The sequence below is a fragment of the Akebia trifoliata genome, chromosome 3, assembly GCF_017979445.1.
Source record: "Akebia trifoliata isolate Shusen 1 chromosome 3, ASM1797944v1, whole genome shotgun sequence".
Lineage (NCBI taxonomy): Eukaryota > Viridiplantae > Streptophyta > Magnoliopsida > Ranunculales > Lardizabalaceae > Akebia > Akebia trifoliata.
The window spans coordinates 52150328-52166968 of NC_141377.1; the positions used below are offsets into that span (position 1 = coordinate 52150328).

General features: G+C 32.3%; 1 long non-coding RNA gene across 1 annotated transcript; it reads right to left on the reverse strand.

Moving 5' to 3' along the window:
• Positions 1 to 10543: 10543 nt before the first annotated feature.
• Positions 10544 to 15729, reverse strand: LOC147407858 (uncharacterized). Its single transcript, XR_015176921.1, has 3 exons — positions 15152 to 15729; positions 14760 to 15050; positions 10544 to 13366 (listed from the first exon to the last, which is right to left on the reverse strand). It is a non-coding gene; the product is annotated as an uncharacterized LOC147407858 (long non-coding RNA).
• Positions 15730 to 16641: the final 912 nt, after the last annotated feature.

A 16641-nucleotide genomic window follows, 5' to 3' on the forward strand; every position in this document is an offset into this window, starting at 1 on the left:
TTAATCTAAATATTCAAATCTTGACTATTGTCTCCTCTGAGAGACTAATGTAAAGAGACTTAAATGCCCTTCATCTCAACTTCAATTCCAATAACTATCAATGAATTTTCTCCCCAAAATCTGTCATCTTCGATTTCTAAGGTAATTTTATTTCTCAATCTTATGATTTTATATCTTTCAACCTTCAAACCTCAAGAACAAAATATGATTTTGAGGGAAGTAAAAGATTATATATAGAGTTTTAAGTAGAAAAATCAAGGATTTCAACAAAAAATTAAAGACAATTGACAGGATAAAAATAATTTACCCTAAAGATTGAAGAGTTTGAAGATGACAAATTTTTAGGAGACAACAAAAGGGTTATTATTGGAGGCTGAGGACGACAAGGATGTTTATTAGATTATTTTAGTTAATCTTTCAGAAAAGACCAGGGGTATATCATTAGTTTGAAAATACAGGGAGTATCCCAAATGATATTCACCAAAATGGGAGGGGTATATATAAATAACCCTTATATTTACACTTCTACACATAGAAAACAAGTATGATAGGAGGGTCAATGGGTCAAGGTTAGAGGGCAGTAATGGCACATGACATGTGGTACCACTAGTGGAGGAGTGCCATGTTCCTGTTGAACATCATTAGCTACGACTCCGATTCAAACTTGTTTCATTTTGGCACACCTTACTTGAAAATAACACTTATCCATACTAAACGCGGCATTGACTATGGATAGCAACATTTCATTGAGCTATCAATTTATTTAGAATTAAAATCTATTATTTACAACGGCTCTGATTCCCCCAATATTAAAAGAAAAATAAATAATCAGATATCCATTTTCTTTATTAAAATGAGAAAAGATCTAAGAAACGTCTATATTTTGCTAACTTACTTTTAATTTTGTACGGAAACCCAAACATCTCTAACTGAAGCCTACTATATCCAAACAGTCCCAGTACTCTAATAAATTAATAGATCTCAAACTTGGACACTCGGTTTAGGTTGAGTCAACTCAGTCAAGTATCAATTTGTTTGGTACCCATTGACCCACTTAAACATCACTACAACCCTCTGATTGATTGATTATTTGCAGCTTCTCGGCAAAGAATCAATCATTCTACTCTGGATCAAAATAGGCTACATTTAATTACTTCTATGATCGTTGTATGGCTGTTGTTAGAAACCCAATTTAGTATTTAGATTAGATTCTTGTAGATTTTTACTTATTAGATTTGTTTGATTAAATTAGGATTCTTTCCCATTTGAATTAATTTATTAGGTTACCTAAACTTTCCCGGGCGGGGGGGTTGTTCTTTAGTTCAAGTCCCTTCATTTGCCACCATAGGGATTCCGTCCCTGCTTATCTGGTATGTGTGATTTGTAGGAAATTGCATGTACCAGGAGTGTTTGGGCGAGATATTGTGTTCTAAAAGGCTAGTTGTCTCATCCTGCTAGTTGGGCCTACGGGTCTAGAACCCATCGTAAAAAAAAAAGTTACCTAAACTTTCCTATATTATTTATGGTTATAATATGGATTTAGGTAATTGAGAGAGAGAAAATAATTAAGAGAAGTACATTAGGATGTTTGGTTCCCGTGTAGTGGCAAGACCCCTTGAAGCAGTAATATCAAATATATTATATGTCAATGTATTCTATTTATTTTTATTTTCAACTTTATAAAAAATAATATCAAAATATTTTCCTAGACTAAATTTTGAGAATCAATGGAAAAGGAAAATGTTGTGAGAGCTAAAGAATGGAAAAAAAATCCATCTCAAAGTTGTTATTTGAAGGAAGGCCTCTCTAAGTGTTTGGGTTTGTCTTTGTCTTTGTTTCGAGACTGTTCAAGAATCGCATCGAGCTTGCATGAGGATTTAAGGATTGCAAAGACTTGAAGAAACATTTCCCTCAAAAGAAGATATGGATATTCCTACCCATCATTTTTTTCAAATTTTAACCTCAGAAGACAAAATTTCACTAAAGGACGGTGAAATGTTAGGAATCCAATTTTGATATCAATATATATATATATATATATATATATATTATATATATATATATATATATGGGTCCCTATCCGTGGCCAACAGTTTGGCAAACATTTTGGCAAACACTTTTTCAAAACATGGGTTAGAGGTCTTGGAATGGGCTGATTTTTGGTGAGGATGATCTCTACGGTGAGGAGATCATCCTCACCAAAAATCAGCTCATTCCAAAACTTCTAGCCCCATTTTACAAGTTGAAAAATCGTGAACCGTCCATTTTTTGTAAACCATTTTTGATGAGGTTAGAAGTTTTGGAATGAGCTGATTTTTGGTGATGATGATCTCCTCACCATAGAGATCATCCTCACCAAAAATCAGCCCATTCCAAGACCTCTAACCCATGTTTTGAAAAATGTGTTTGCCAAAATGTTTGCCAAACTGTTGGCCATTGATCGCTACCCTATATATATATATATATATATATATATATAGATATATATATATATATATATGGGTCAGGTTCAAGGGCCTTATGAGAAAACATATGTAAAAACTTTCGTTTTTAATAAAATTTTAAAATATGGGTTAGAAATTTTGGATTGAGCTGATTTTTTGTGAGGATGATCTCTATGATGGGAAGATCATCCAAAAAAAAAAAAAAAATCAGCCCAATTTGAAACTTCTAATCCCATTAAAAGTGATTTAGAATGTAGACCGTCGATTTTTTACCAATTTTTATCACTAATTTGTAAATCACTTTTGATGGATTTAGAAGTTTTTGATTGAGCTGATTTTTTGTGAGGATGATCTTTTCATCATAGTGAGCATCCTTGCAAAAAATCAGCTCAATCCAAAACCTCTAACTCTTATTTTGAAAAACGAAAGTTTTTTCATACGTTTTCTCATATGGCCCTTGAACCGCCCCCTATATATATATATCAGTATGACAGGAGTGTCCGAACTTACGTTCAACTAGGAGGACCGGAAGAGCTAGGGCCAAAGCCAAGTCATATGAGTCCCTCCCCGAGGCACATGCACCACCTACAAATCCCACACACTGGGTAAGTGAGGGTGCGCCCTTGTAGGTATCCCCAAGGAAATACTGTTCATACTGGGTATCAAACTCTCAACCTACGGACTCTCACTGCTTATGGGATCCAAATTTGCCATTGAGCCACTCCCTTGGGGTTATATTTTGAATATATATATATATACCTATTAGATTTGTTGGATTGGGTTAGAATTTTTAGCAATTTGAATTGGTTAGGATACCTAGATTTCGCTACCTAAATTTGTTATAAATGAGAGTTTAAGGATTTAGTTTTAGCAAGAAGAAATGTTTGGAAGAAAAAAATGTCTTTGTGGGACACTCAATTGGCCCACTAACCCAATAGAAGTTTTGATAGATTTATACCGAGACATATGTGCAACTCAAATTGATTCTTAGCCAATGACTTTGATCCATTTTTTTAATGATTTATATATAATTAATCAACCTTATCCTTTCTTTTACTTACAGCAAGAGAATATCAGAATACCACAAAATCAATGGGTCCATTTATTGTGCCATAATACATTTTCATAAGGATCGTATCAACCATTTTTTTTTAATGAGAATAACAAATTACCCTTCACATTAATGAACTTTCGGTATTATTGCAGTTAGGATGATCTATCCATCCATCTATTGGTACATTGCACATCTTTTTCTTTTTATATGCATCAAACTTGTTCTCGCCGAGGACCCCAGACTAGTCGATAATTAATGGAGGTTGTTTGTAATGTTTTCAAATCCAAATTAAGATGTTGGTTTCACTTGGTCATCAATCCAACCAACTGGTCAAATTCAAAAGAGTGTGGTATGTATGTCCAAGTTATGTAAAAATATCCAGATTCTTGTTGACCCAAACCCTTGTGGGATTGATTCATATGTTCATCGGTTCGACCATTCAATTAGATCAACTTCAAGAATACCTATCACAAATTAAAGGCAATTCCTAGTCAAAGTCGAAGGATTCAAACATAATCTTCTAATAAGCCATATATGTTTAAAAACTTGATAATTGAAGAACGGAATAAGAATATTCGACATAAAAAGTCTAAGTCGAATTAGAAAACCAAATACAAAGTACTTGGACAAAACTTTTTGTGAGGGTCGAGTTGACAAGTCAAGAACTAAAGATGACGAGCGAATATATTATTCCTATTTGAGATCGACACTTCTTAAAGAATCAAGAATGAGGAAAAATTAAGGTCGTTGTGACTAGGACAATCTAATCGTATCTCACACAAAAAGTTGATTTCAAATTAAAACAATTTGGACTATACATATAGCCATTACTTAAGATAAACTTTCTTATATAATAATAATTTTGTACAAATTATTATTTTTCTTACAATGATCATCATGGTGAGAATAGCCGAACGTAAAATTGAATCGTCCAAAAATTTTACCCCTGACCAAGTTAGGGCTTGGCCAGTTCAGACCTGAGGCGTAATCTTGGACTTGGATAGGGTTTAGATTCGATAAAAATGATAACTTTATCTGGAATTATAGTAAGAGTTAGAAACAATTATCATTGGTGAGATATTGAAGAATAAGAGATAAGCCTTGAGGTCTCACACCAACTTTAGCACAAAAGATACAGGCCATGGCCTCATTATCGTTCACAGACCAAGCCATTGTTGTACTTGTGAATCACATTCAAGACCGAACCCAAGAGACTAATTAGTTTGGATGTAAGGGGGAATTTGAATTAGAGATCCGAGTGTTTTTGCCATAACTACCTTCGTTTTCTGAGAATCATGATGTTGTTTTGTTAATATTATGAATTGTTTGATTCTGATACCAAAATTTTATTTTGGATGGTTAGTATTAAATTATTAAAATTAATTTCCAAATTTCAGTATCCCATTTGGCTATAGAGCTTATGGAAATTGATTTCAGAATTTTAATAAACTTGTAATAAAAAACGCTACTTTTGGGCAAAAAACGATGTGGGATGTCAAAAACCCGAGGCCCGAAGCTCGGTCTAAGTGTAGCCCGAAAAACAAGGCCCAAGCCCGAAATTTAGCGGGTTGGGTATGCACCTAGGTTTTGAAAACCAAGCCTGGTTCGAAGTCCCTCTCCCCTTCAATTGTCATCTTCAAACAACTAGATTTTGTTTTTGTGTGTGCAAATTACAGACACAAGGAAGCCTTTTGTCTAAAAATTAAATGGGCTGGGATTCGTAGATTCGTGAAAGTGAACTCATAGGTTCACACTCATCTTCAAAATCTCAACCGTGTATATTTGAGATCCAATGGTTGATATTAATCTTAGAGATCCATAATACATTCTTGGGATACATCTTTTTTCCCAACAGTTGGATGTCACATATAAATGGTGGTATTATGTGTGAACATATGAGTTCACTTTTCATGATCTATTTGGCTTTCTCTCATCATAAGTAAAGATTTCAAATTTATTTATATTTAAAAATTTAAAAAAAACAAAATAAAATAATTTCATATCTATAATTTATTTAAATTTTGTTTTTAATTTGATGGGCCCCAACCCTAGCCCAAATCCAAGTGGACTTCGGGTCGGACTTGAGTTCAACATTTTTTTCTAAGCCCAGCCCGATTATAATCGAGGCCCAGTCCGGTCCATTTACATCCTATAAAAATAAGAATCACAATCCAGAATTACAAGAAACGGATTCTGCATCATTGTTTATTCTAATCCATTTCAGATTTTCATTATGGAAAAATCGCTTTTATGATCGGAACAAAACGTGACAACAGATTCTAGAAATGGATTGTAGGTTAGAAACCGAACCGAATAAACCCGCTCAATTCCACCAGATTACCCAGGCCCAATCTGAGCTAACCCAGGTCGGACTTTTTCAATTCTGCCCTCATTAAAAGATCGAAGGCTAGATGTGCGTATTGTTAGGGGGAAACAATAACTTGGTACCAAAGTCCATATCTCCCAATACTAGACCATGTTCATCTAAACCAAAATGGTAATGGGCTCTAATATTGGGAGATATTGAAATGGAGAGAATTATTAGGCCCACAGCCCATTGTTTTTAGAAACAAGTGGTGGGATTCAAATCGGCATTCGTTACCCATTCAGTATGGATTGAACATATCGATCCATTAATTCTTTCTTGGCGGAATTGAATCCTTTTAAATTGATTTGATATTAGTGAAAGTTTAGGGCATTTTGATCTTTTGGATATTTCATATTTTTCTATACGGAAAAGAATATTAGAGTATTTTGGCTATTGAAAACTAAATGATTGTTCACTAAATAGTATAATTAAACCATTTTGCAAAATTATTAACAAAATTTTTTATATTTACAAAAGTATCATTGCATGAATATCAAAATGACCTTACATTTTTCACTCATCTATTGTTGTATAAAAATATATTAAAAGATGGAAACATTGACAAAAAAAGTTAGAAATCTAAAAACTTCGACTTGAAGGTCTAAGGAGTCAAGTTAGGTCAATGACTCACAAGTCAACTCGGATGACTAAATAAAAAATTGAGATTTATTAATATTTGAAAAATAATTTTATTACCTTTTACATATAAATTTGTTTTAATATTTGTTATAACCATATAGCTCTTTTAAATTTTAACAAACTTGGTGTTTTTCCTAGCTCAATCGGATGAGTTGATGAGTTCACTTGGAGATTTGCTGAGTTTACCAGGTGAATTAGTTCCATCGAGTTTTAGGGCTAAATAACCTCGAAATCTACTCAAGTAGTTCATATAGGAAATCCTAGCTATTATTGTCTTTAAACTCCAACAGTTTAAATATTTTTAATAATGTTTATTTTCTTTGTTCAGGCTTATAGATTAGAACATGAAGGAAGGTGGTGGATGATTGATTATTTGATTGTACTTATTACTTAGGAGTTAGAACACAAATTACTGACTTATTACATGAAATAATTATTCGATTTTTTCTCTCATTAAAATAAATGCTATTTGGAAGCAAGTTTGAATTATATTGGCAATGTATGAATCAAACAGAACCAAACCGACCTTAGTTCAATTTGGTTTGGTATGATTTTAGGGTCCAGTTAACTTTATTCAACGAATATCCAAGTCAAGTTTTTTAATTGTAAGTGTATCGCTTTCAATGTTAGTCTATAGTTATACGCCTTGATTTTATTCCCTTTCTATATTTGTGCTTGTGGGATCACATGGATATCATATTGGACAAGTTCCAAATTTGATGGAGCTCCTTGCATTGATTTCATGCAAACCCTACCCATGCAAGAAGTCAAGAGAGTCCTCTCCCCCTGAAATGGCTGTCAAATTTTTTCTCATGCTGAACACTATAACCTTACATTGAGTTCTACTGATTGTCAATATTGACTCCAAAGTGGAAAAAAAAAAAAAACTAATGCTGGAGTGACACTAGATTTATTGAGATTTTTACATTTTTGTCGTAGAAGTGTGCACATAACTGTAGATGTTTTTGTTGGTATCACAAGGAAACAGCATCTACGGTTATGGGAGCACCTCCATGTCAGAAATGTAAAAGGTTCAGTAAATCGAAAGTCATCCCAGCATGACTCGAAAAAAAAATTGTTATTATTTATTACATTCTTGATTCATATGATTAATCCTATTAATTAGATTGATTTTTCTTAATGATAATTGCTTATGTTGGGAACAATTTTCAATACAATTGGATTGTACAATATGACACTCATGTGGTACCTATGAACAGACTACAAATAGGGATTAATAATAGAGAGCAAGTGTGGAGTAGACTCTATCTCCCTGACTGTCGAGTACTTATGGAACACATTACATCCATTCATCCAATACTTACAAAAGTTTTTGCTGACTTCCTCAAGTAGCTCACATGTGATTATGCATGCAAACATCAATAATTCCTAAAAACTAGTGGGCCCAATTGTGGGAATAACTATCAAACAAGACACTAGGCACTTAAGTTACCACTGTCTACACTGTAAAAAATAGTGGACAAGCCAACAAAGGGGTTTCTCTTTTACCTGTGCAAAGTCAAAAAAGTTCAATTTCCCAAAAGGGAGACAGCATCTGTGATTTCACTTCTCATGTGAATTACATTCCATGAGTATTGTTATTGATTTCATTATCTCAATCCCAGTAGGCCACATTCAATACTTGTACACATTCATGATTTTTAATGTTGGATAAATTTATACCTAGAGACTTGTGATTTAAACGATTAAGATCATTGATTCATCTTATTAGATTGTCTACTAATTCCACCTCAATCCTCAGATCAATAGAAGAACAAATTTAAAAATAGTTCAAGAATTGAAAAAGCACTTTTGATTAGCCCCCTTTATTGATAGAGTTCTCATCTCTTAATCACAATAGATTGCATTCATTATCACACATTTATTCCATGAGAAACGTCTCGTTTCATTCCCATGTTATATGATATAATTATGGGATTTATTTGTTATGATTTGATCATATCTCTTGCGTATTGGCATTGTCCAATTAAGGAATTGGATCTTTGTCTCAAAGCCCCTCCTAGCCAGGGAGTTTTAAACTTCGGGGCTAAGATCCGAGCATCTCAAGATGACCTTTGTACTTATGTAATGGCAAATTATGTTTTCCTCCTATAGTAGCAATTGGTTGTTTAAGGGTTTTTTTTTTTTTTTTTCCTTATAAAATAAAACATTGGCTTTAGTATAATGAAAAAATATTTAAATCTAAAAGCTAGAGATCAACAATTGTGATTACATCTTTAAATCGCACTTGGTTATAATAGAGTTTTTTTTTTTTTTTTTTGCATGGCAAGCAAGAGGGTTAGTGGTAAGCGTGAAAGTGGGTTCAACAGGTTTTGAACCTAACGAACTTTGCATCACCAGAATCATCGTGGAGAGAAATCACACATGTTTCACACAACGGACTTTGCATCACCTATGTTCAGGATACAACTCCACCTCAAACCTAAATCAACATAACTCAGTCATATGTCTTTTAACATCGCAAATAACCATTGACTTTTAAGAACCACCAGCTATACCATTGAATCACTATGATCCATCTCGACTTGATCACAAGACCAATGTACATGTGTAATTGTCCTAAGCCGACTCCCTAATCAACTCTAGAAAGACAACTTGACTTGTCCTTTCAAATCGTAGGAACTTCTTTCTGAAACTTGATACCATAAATCCATTTCTACCCTATTTGCGAAAAAGACCCTCTATAGAAATCTACTACTCTATGTAGCCCATTTTCAACCTTTCGTCAAGGTCTTGAACATACCATATATCATTGTATTTTCCACCATATTATATAACTCACCACTATTTTCTCCCCTCATTAAGAATATTCAATCACGCATGATTTTCATAACTCGACCTCCAACTGAATACCTAATATTAAACTTTTTCCGCATTTTAGGGACAAAAGCTACACTACCCAAAATACATACTACTCAATCAAATATTTCGATCTTTACTGTACCAACCCACATGACATCACAAATCAATCCATGATCTTTGAAGACAACACATGTTTTCTTCTTCTAATGCATATCAAAATATAACTTTTTTTTTTTAACTTACATGAATAAAACAATTTGAATCTAATAAACACTCATCTTAAGAAAAAGTGTGCATAACTTTGAAGACTACGAGAATATCTTCATAGTAATTTTAATTTCACTTCCATCTTTCATTGTGATGGTCACATTAGCACGACACTTTCTTTTTTGTTTCTTTTACATATGAACTAGATGATCCCGCTTGACATAATCATATTCCTTGCAATATTAGCAATGTACATTACTCTTCCCCTTCATTTTGGATCTATTCCTATAATTTTTCAAGTACCTTATTCGAAGTCCTTTCTCGTCGATTCCGTCCATGAATAGTCAACCCTTGACCATTATCTTTAAGATGGGGTCTTCTTCTAATATCGTTTGATAAGAGTGTTGCTTTGACATCTTTTAGCTTCACCATATTATTTTCAAACTTCATTGTCACCAAATTAATGTAGGAATCTAAAAATGGGATAAAAAAACATAAAGACAGTCTTTTTCCTCAAACTTAACACTAACTTTGTCCAGTTGATCCAAGATCTTATTGAACACATCCATGCGTTTCAGAAAATTTGCACCATTTGTCGTCTTCAACCCATATAATTGAAAATTTTAAAATAACTTGTTAATCAAGTTCTTACACTTATAGAAAAATTTCAACTTGCCCCACATTTCAATTGTGTACTCCTCCTTCACAACGTGAAACAAAATGTTGTCTACAAGGAAAATAAAATAGTACAAATCGTTGTCGCCTCGTTGTCTTTTCAATTTTCATATGTCATATTGCCTGATTTATCAAAAATTCCTTTTAACACCCTAACCCCTTGTTCAACTAGGATATCTTTCATCCTTTTTTGCGATAAATTGAAATTGTCATTCTCAATGAATCTCTCAATCTCGAATTTTGTGTTCAAATTCTTTATTGTTATTGTATTAAATCTCAAAAAAATAAAATGTACTATTACAAAAAAAAAAATATGGTCGAACTAGACTAACTTTCTATACGACCTAATTGACTTCGATACAAATTTGTGAAACAATGAAACAACAAAAGAGAACAAAAATCACACCCAACACAATAATTTACTTGGTTCAACATTATTCCTACATCCAAGGATCAAATCATGACTAATCACTATTTTCTTTCCTTAAGTTTTATAGGCATAGAAATTGAGGCAGAGCAAGGATTTTGTCTATGAGGGGCAACTAAAAACTCGTCAATAATATTAAATTTGATTTTATTAAATCTATAAAAATTAACTTTTACTATATGTATATCCAATAATTTACAATTATAAATATTAATTCATAGCATTTATACAAAATGTTATCATTGTTTCCACCAAAAAGGCAATTGCTAATCTATATACATAAGTTTTCACAATTGTTTACTACGAGTTCTTATATTTTGATCACAAGTCTATCGTACTACCAATCTAACACTCACGGACTTCACCACAGAGAAGGCACCTTCAAATAAACAAAAACAACGTTTATTTTATAAAATTTTGGGGGAATATTAGAGAAAACCAAAAATTCAAGCATTGATGCATTTCTTAACTCAAGTCACCACTAGTTCAATATAGTCCCAATTGATTTGAATGAAAGTTGTTCAGGAGTAAGGTATAAATATTTTTAAATCAAGATCAACTTAAATTAAGAAAAATTATGACACGACATCTAAAAAATATACCAAGATCAATATATTTAACCTATTGAATTGAATATTTTGCGATTCGATAGAAGAATTTATATGAAATCGGATAAAAAGAGAAAAACATTCAAAATTCTGAAATTTAAAGACCTTACATGTAATAATTTACAATGTATCTTACTCATAGGGATGAGAATTTTACTCATGAGTTCATCGGGTTTAAAGGAAATTTAAAAAAAAAAAATCAATTAATAATTTTACCACTCTTGCACTTATCTACAATTTTATCCACAAAAAAATTAAAAATTAAAAATTTGACAAAAGTAAATAATTACAAAAAAGAAATCTCATTAAATCAGACCTTGAACTATGAAATTGATTACTTAAATAACATAACAATCCAAAGATTCAAGAAGGAATAGGACAAAAACTTGCTTTAGGGTTTACCTATTGCTGTGAGAACGTGTTAGAGAAATTGCAAAGAACCTCTCTATTTCTTTTTGAAGTTTTTTAAAAAAAAAAAACAGACGCTAAAAAGTTTTTAAAAGAGATATTCAGCCAGCAGACTTAACTGTTGCATTTTTATTACAAAAACTCCCTTGGAGTTTTGACAACTCCCACAGAACCTTACCACTTTATGAAGCTTATTACCCACCAAACCTTACTTTATCAAATTTATTACCTAGCAAACCTTGGAGTGGGGATCAATGTCATTAAATTCAAATTGATGCAGTTAATTTGTGACTTAACACATCTTGGAGTGGATCCTAACTAAATCAATTTGTGGCACTCAAAAATCTGATGTCATAGGGTTATAAAGGACAAAATTCTAAAAACGTTGAATTTTTTTATTAAAAAAAATTCTTAATCTTAATCATTATATTTGAATTTTAAATTTGAGAACTCAGTAGCGATCCATATTTAGCACCTCAATCAACCTCAAAAAGGTTTTTTTTTTTTTTAATTTATTTCTTGAGTTTTATCTTTTGAATATGAATTTTTCATGAAATCTAAAAGGTTGTTATGTTGGATTACAAATTTAATAATCCATATGAGCCCAACAACCCTTAGTAAGATTTGAAATCTTACTAAGTTAGTCATGCTGGCATAATCATAAAGTAAGGTTTGTTAGTAACAAACTCGGTAAAGTAAAAGAGATTTTGTATAAAATTGCAACAGATGGTTATACTGATAAATCTATTTTTTTTTAAATTAAATTATTAAAAAATCTTTTAAATTTTAGAAGTTTTTGAGGGGCAAACTCTTAAGAAATTATAATCCTTTTTTTTTTTTTTTTACATTATTAATAACTCCTTAATGTTTTTAAAATTCTTGTAGGGGCAATGGGGGATTTTAGAAACTTTTGTGGGGAGGGAACTCTTTAAGAAATCAAAAATAATTTTAAATTATTAATAGCTCCTTAAGGCTTAAAGTTAAATAAAAAAAAATTCTTGAGACAATTGCCCCCACTGTACATTATTATTAGAGATTTCTATTTATAAAATAGGGAGTTACTTAAAACAAGTCTATCTCCCCCAACAATAAAAACCCTGAAAATATAAAATAAAAAAATCCGAAAAAATTAATTTCTTTTTTTTTTTAATCTAGAAAAATGAGATAAAATACAAGAAAATTACAATATAGGTAAAACATTAGATTTTTGAATGTTTAAATCTAATGGTTAGAGACCAACCTTTAGGATGACATTTGGTGGGTAGGTCCACCCACCTAAAGTTGGTCGATTTAGTCACGGGTCGATTTGGCGTTTGGTCTGCTAATTGAGACAGTTGACATTTTATGTCGTGGGTAATTTACAACATTAATTTTTTTAAATTAATAACTAACCCTAAAGAAAAGAAAGAAAGAAAAAAAAAGCGGCACATTTCAAAGCTGACTTTTTTGTTTATTATATTGTAAATTAGAAAACAATTTGAAATTCTGAAGTTCAGCATTATTTAGATCAAACATCATTCGGTGACAGTTTGATGCTGACTGTGTAAACGGGACAGAGAGAAACATCATTTTCAGCAACTGATCATCGCATGAGTCACCCGAGAAGCACTGGTCGTCCTTCACACGTGTCCATTATATAAGAGATTTTTCTCTTACCCATCTTTTCAGCCATCTGTTCTTTTGTCTTTATGTGTGTAATACTGTGTGCTATCCCTGAACATTGATTGAATCAATAAAAAAAATGGAAAAGAAAACTAAAAATTGAGAGAAACACAAAACCCAGTTTCCATAACATTTCAAAAATGATGGACAGACACTTATTATAGAGAAATTTAAGGTTTCAAAGAAGAGATTAAGTGACAAAGATATGGCTGTGAGCTACAACATCTAACTAATATGTGAATTATTTATTTATATAAGAAACCCATTTTTTTCCTCCTGAGATCAAAATCTTCAAGAGAAACTCAAAAGATGAAATAAGATAGGTAGTGCATGTGGATTGCGTCATACCTACAACTTATTCAAAGTATGTGATCCTTGAGATGAAGGAAAGGACCGGAAAAGAAAGAGGAAAATTTTAAAAAAAAAAAAAAAATCATTTATTCTATCTCAATCAAATCACCATAGATGATCTAGAGGAAGTCCTGAGAAAAGAAATAAGGGTTTTACAGGAGAGTTGATATAGCTAAGGCAACTGGGTTGTCTCAGTATTATGACCTTTTTCATGGTTTAACGAAGTAAACATTACATATTGTTCATATCTGTCTCACTTGAAAGGAAGCCAATGACCCAAAATAAAACAGAGAGAGAGAGAGAGAGAGACAAAAGCACCGAAGATGATCTAAAGAAACTACTCTGAAAATCTCTGTAAATAAAGGTTTAGCAAACAAAACATTACATGTATGACACTTAAAATGAAACGAAGAAAGAGAAAGCAAGACCAAACCCATCAATAAGATTTAAAGAATTTCCTTGATGAAGAATTGGGCTTGGAATAAGAGATGAAATGTTAAAGCAAGCGTGTTGCCTCTCTATACATGATTCGTGTATTTTTTATCCCAAACCAACACACACTTTACAAAAGTTAATAACGTCTCTTCGAATGATATTGATACATATAAACAAAGACATTTTCAAGAGAATAGAATGTTTCCTTGAAACAAATTCAGGGTAGATTGGATACTACAAGGTAATTATCAATCTTAGCTTCAACTCAAACGAGTTTGGTCTTCCTCAAGTCCTCAATTATACAAGAATTTAAATCCCAAATATTCTGCCAAATCAATCAGAGATGAAAAGATATAGTGTTGCAAGAAAAGAACAAAGCTTTAAAGATGAGAAATAGTAAAACAAAAAGGACGGAGATTACACAGTTGTGAATCATCACCAACCATCACCTAACAAGAACAAGTGCACACAAACAAACACACACACAGTATACCGTTTACCCATGTTTATAAACCTTGAACTTAATCTAGAAAAACTGATCAAAGACTCTGATCATGGATACCATGGATGATGATTACACAGCTTTACAACACAAGTCACCATCAAATACAAGCATCAGGTGAAGAAAAGAATAAAAAATAAGTTTAACGACTATTACCATCAATCAATGTTTACAGTCCCTGAAAGAAAAGGCTAGAAACCCAAATCTCAGACTTAATCATCAATCAACTAAGGGTCATCTTCATTCTCGAAGACCTATCAAACAGATTAAGTTATATAAATCAACAAAAGGGTAACTTGTCAAATTATATTTGCACTTCTATTAACAAAAATTGTCGATTTTGGTAGAAAGAAAACAATTCTAAAAACGAAGTTGGGATTTGAGACCCAGATCTTAATAGGGAAAGCAAGAAGATCAGATCCTTGAAGCCATCATGAGAAACGCAATCTGCCCAATAATAAACCAACAAAAGAGTTGGACTGACAAAATCACAATCATGATAACAAGATCTTTAATAAAAAAATGGTGAAAAGAGTAATGATGAAAACCTTTCTCCATTCAGTCAGAAAAGAAAGAGAGTCAAAATCTTTCATCATTGCACCAATCTTCCCTCCCAACAACCCTAACTTCTTTCAACCAAATACACAAAAAACATAAGAAAATTATGAAAAGTGAGGGGGTTGAGGAGAAAACAAAAAACCTACACTAGATCTAATTCAAGATCAAGTGGGTCCTGATCTAGCTTGATGGGTGTGAGTAGAAGCTGTGATTGGGGGGAATGAAGCCTGGTCCGACGACACAAACAGATGATCAACGGATCAAACGATCGAGATCGAATGATAGAGTTGGTGGCCTCGAGCCAGACAACATTCCCCTCAAAGAGAAAGCTTCCTCACCTCTTCAATTTTAGCTCTCGGTTCTCATCTTCAGTATTCTTCGCTCAACGGGGTATGGAGAGGAGAAGAGATAAAGATGAGTTTGTGTGATGGTGGTTAAGAGACTGATTTGGTGTTATAAAAGGGCAGTGATGAGAGGCTAAATAGAAGAGTGAGAGAAACGACAAAAATAAAAGTGCTGCAGTCCCAACCCTAAAGCTGGTTCCAGAGATGACCCCTTCCCCTAATAGTCGATATATATATTTATAGGCTATATTACCTCCAACTAGTGTTTTCATGATTTCAACACTGCAAACTAGGGTTTTCAAATTCAACAAGGGGTATGCGTATCCGTACGAAAAAGAATGCATTTAATTGAATATTCCATGAAATTACATAAATCTAATTTGATGTATATCGGAATTCTAACTCTCATTTATATCATCCTATTCAATTATGAATTGTAATCAAAATGCTGAGATGATCTTATGCTAAATTACCGAGTTCCCATAATTTTTTTTTTTTACACAAGTAAAAGAGAGAATACGAAGAAACATAATCAAATTTCTGAAAAAAGTATATGTTGTATCTTCACTATTTAGTTCATCCAACCAAAAATAAATGGATCATAAAGGCTAAATTTTCTAATTGATTAATGTGTGATTTGTTGTATTCAACAAATCAAGTACAAATTGGTATATCAAATTTGCTTGAATTTAACCGAATTCAATGAATCTTGACGTCGAATTTACCCCTTTTTCACATAGCGCTGATAGGAACTAATCTGGTAACACAAGTTTGTTATATGAACACCATAAGACCTTTAGGAATGTGGTGTGTTTAGCAAGACTTGAGCCTTTTCGTCGGACGCATTCTTAAGAATTATGGTTAAGTAATTGTTGTTTTATCATCATATTTAGGAAGTGTTTTTTAGGTCTAGAAGCAAGGTTGAACATTTGTAAAATTAAATTTTTTTATACTGGATTGTGAGTATATGACTACAATACCCTTCGAAAAGAATTGGAGAATTAAGGAAGGGTTAGAATAATCATAGTTGAGAATGATCATTTAGTATTTTCATAGAAAAAAGTAACAAAAAGCAAAGAGTAAAAGAAGTCCTTGAAATGATAATTTTAATGCTTTTTAATAATAAATAATGAGGA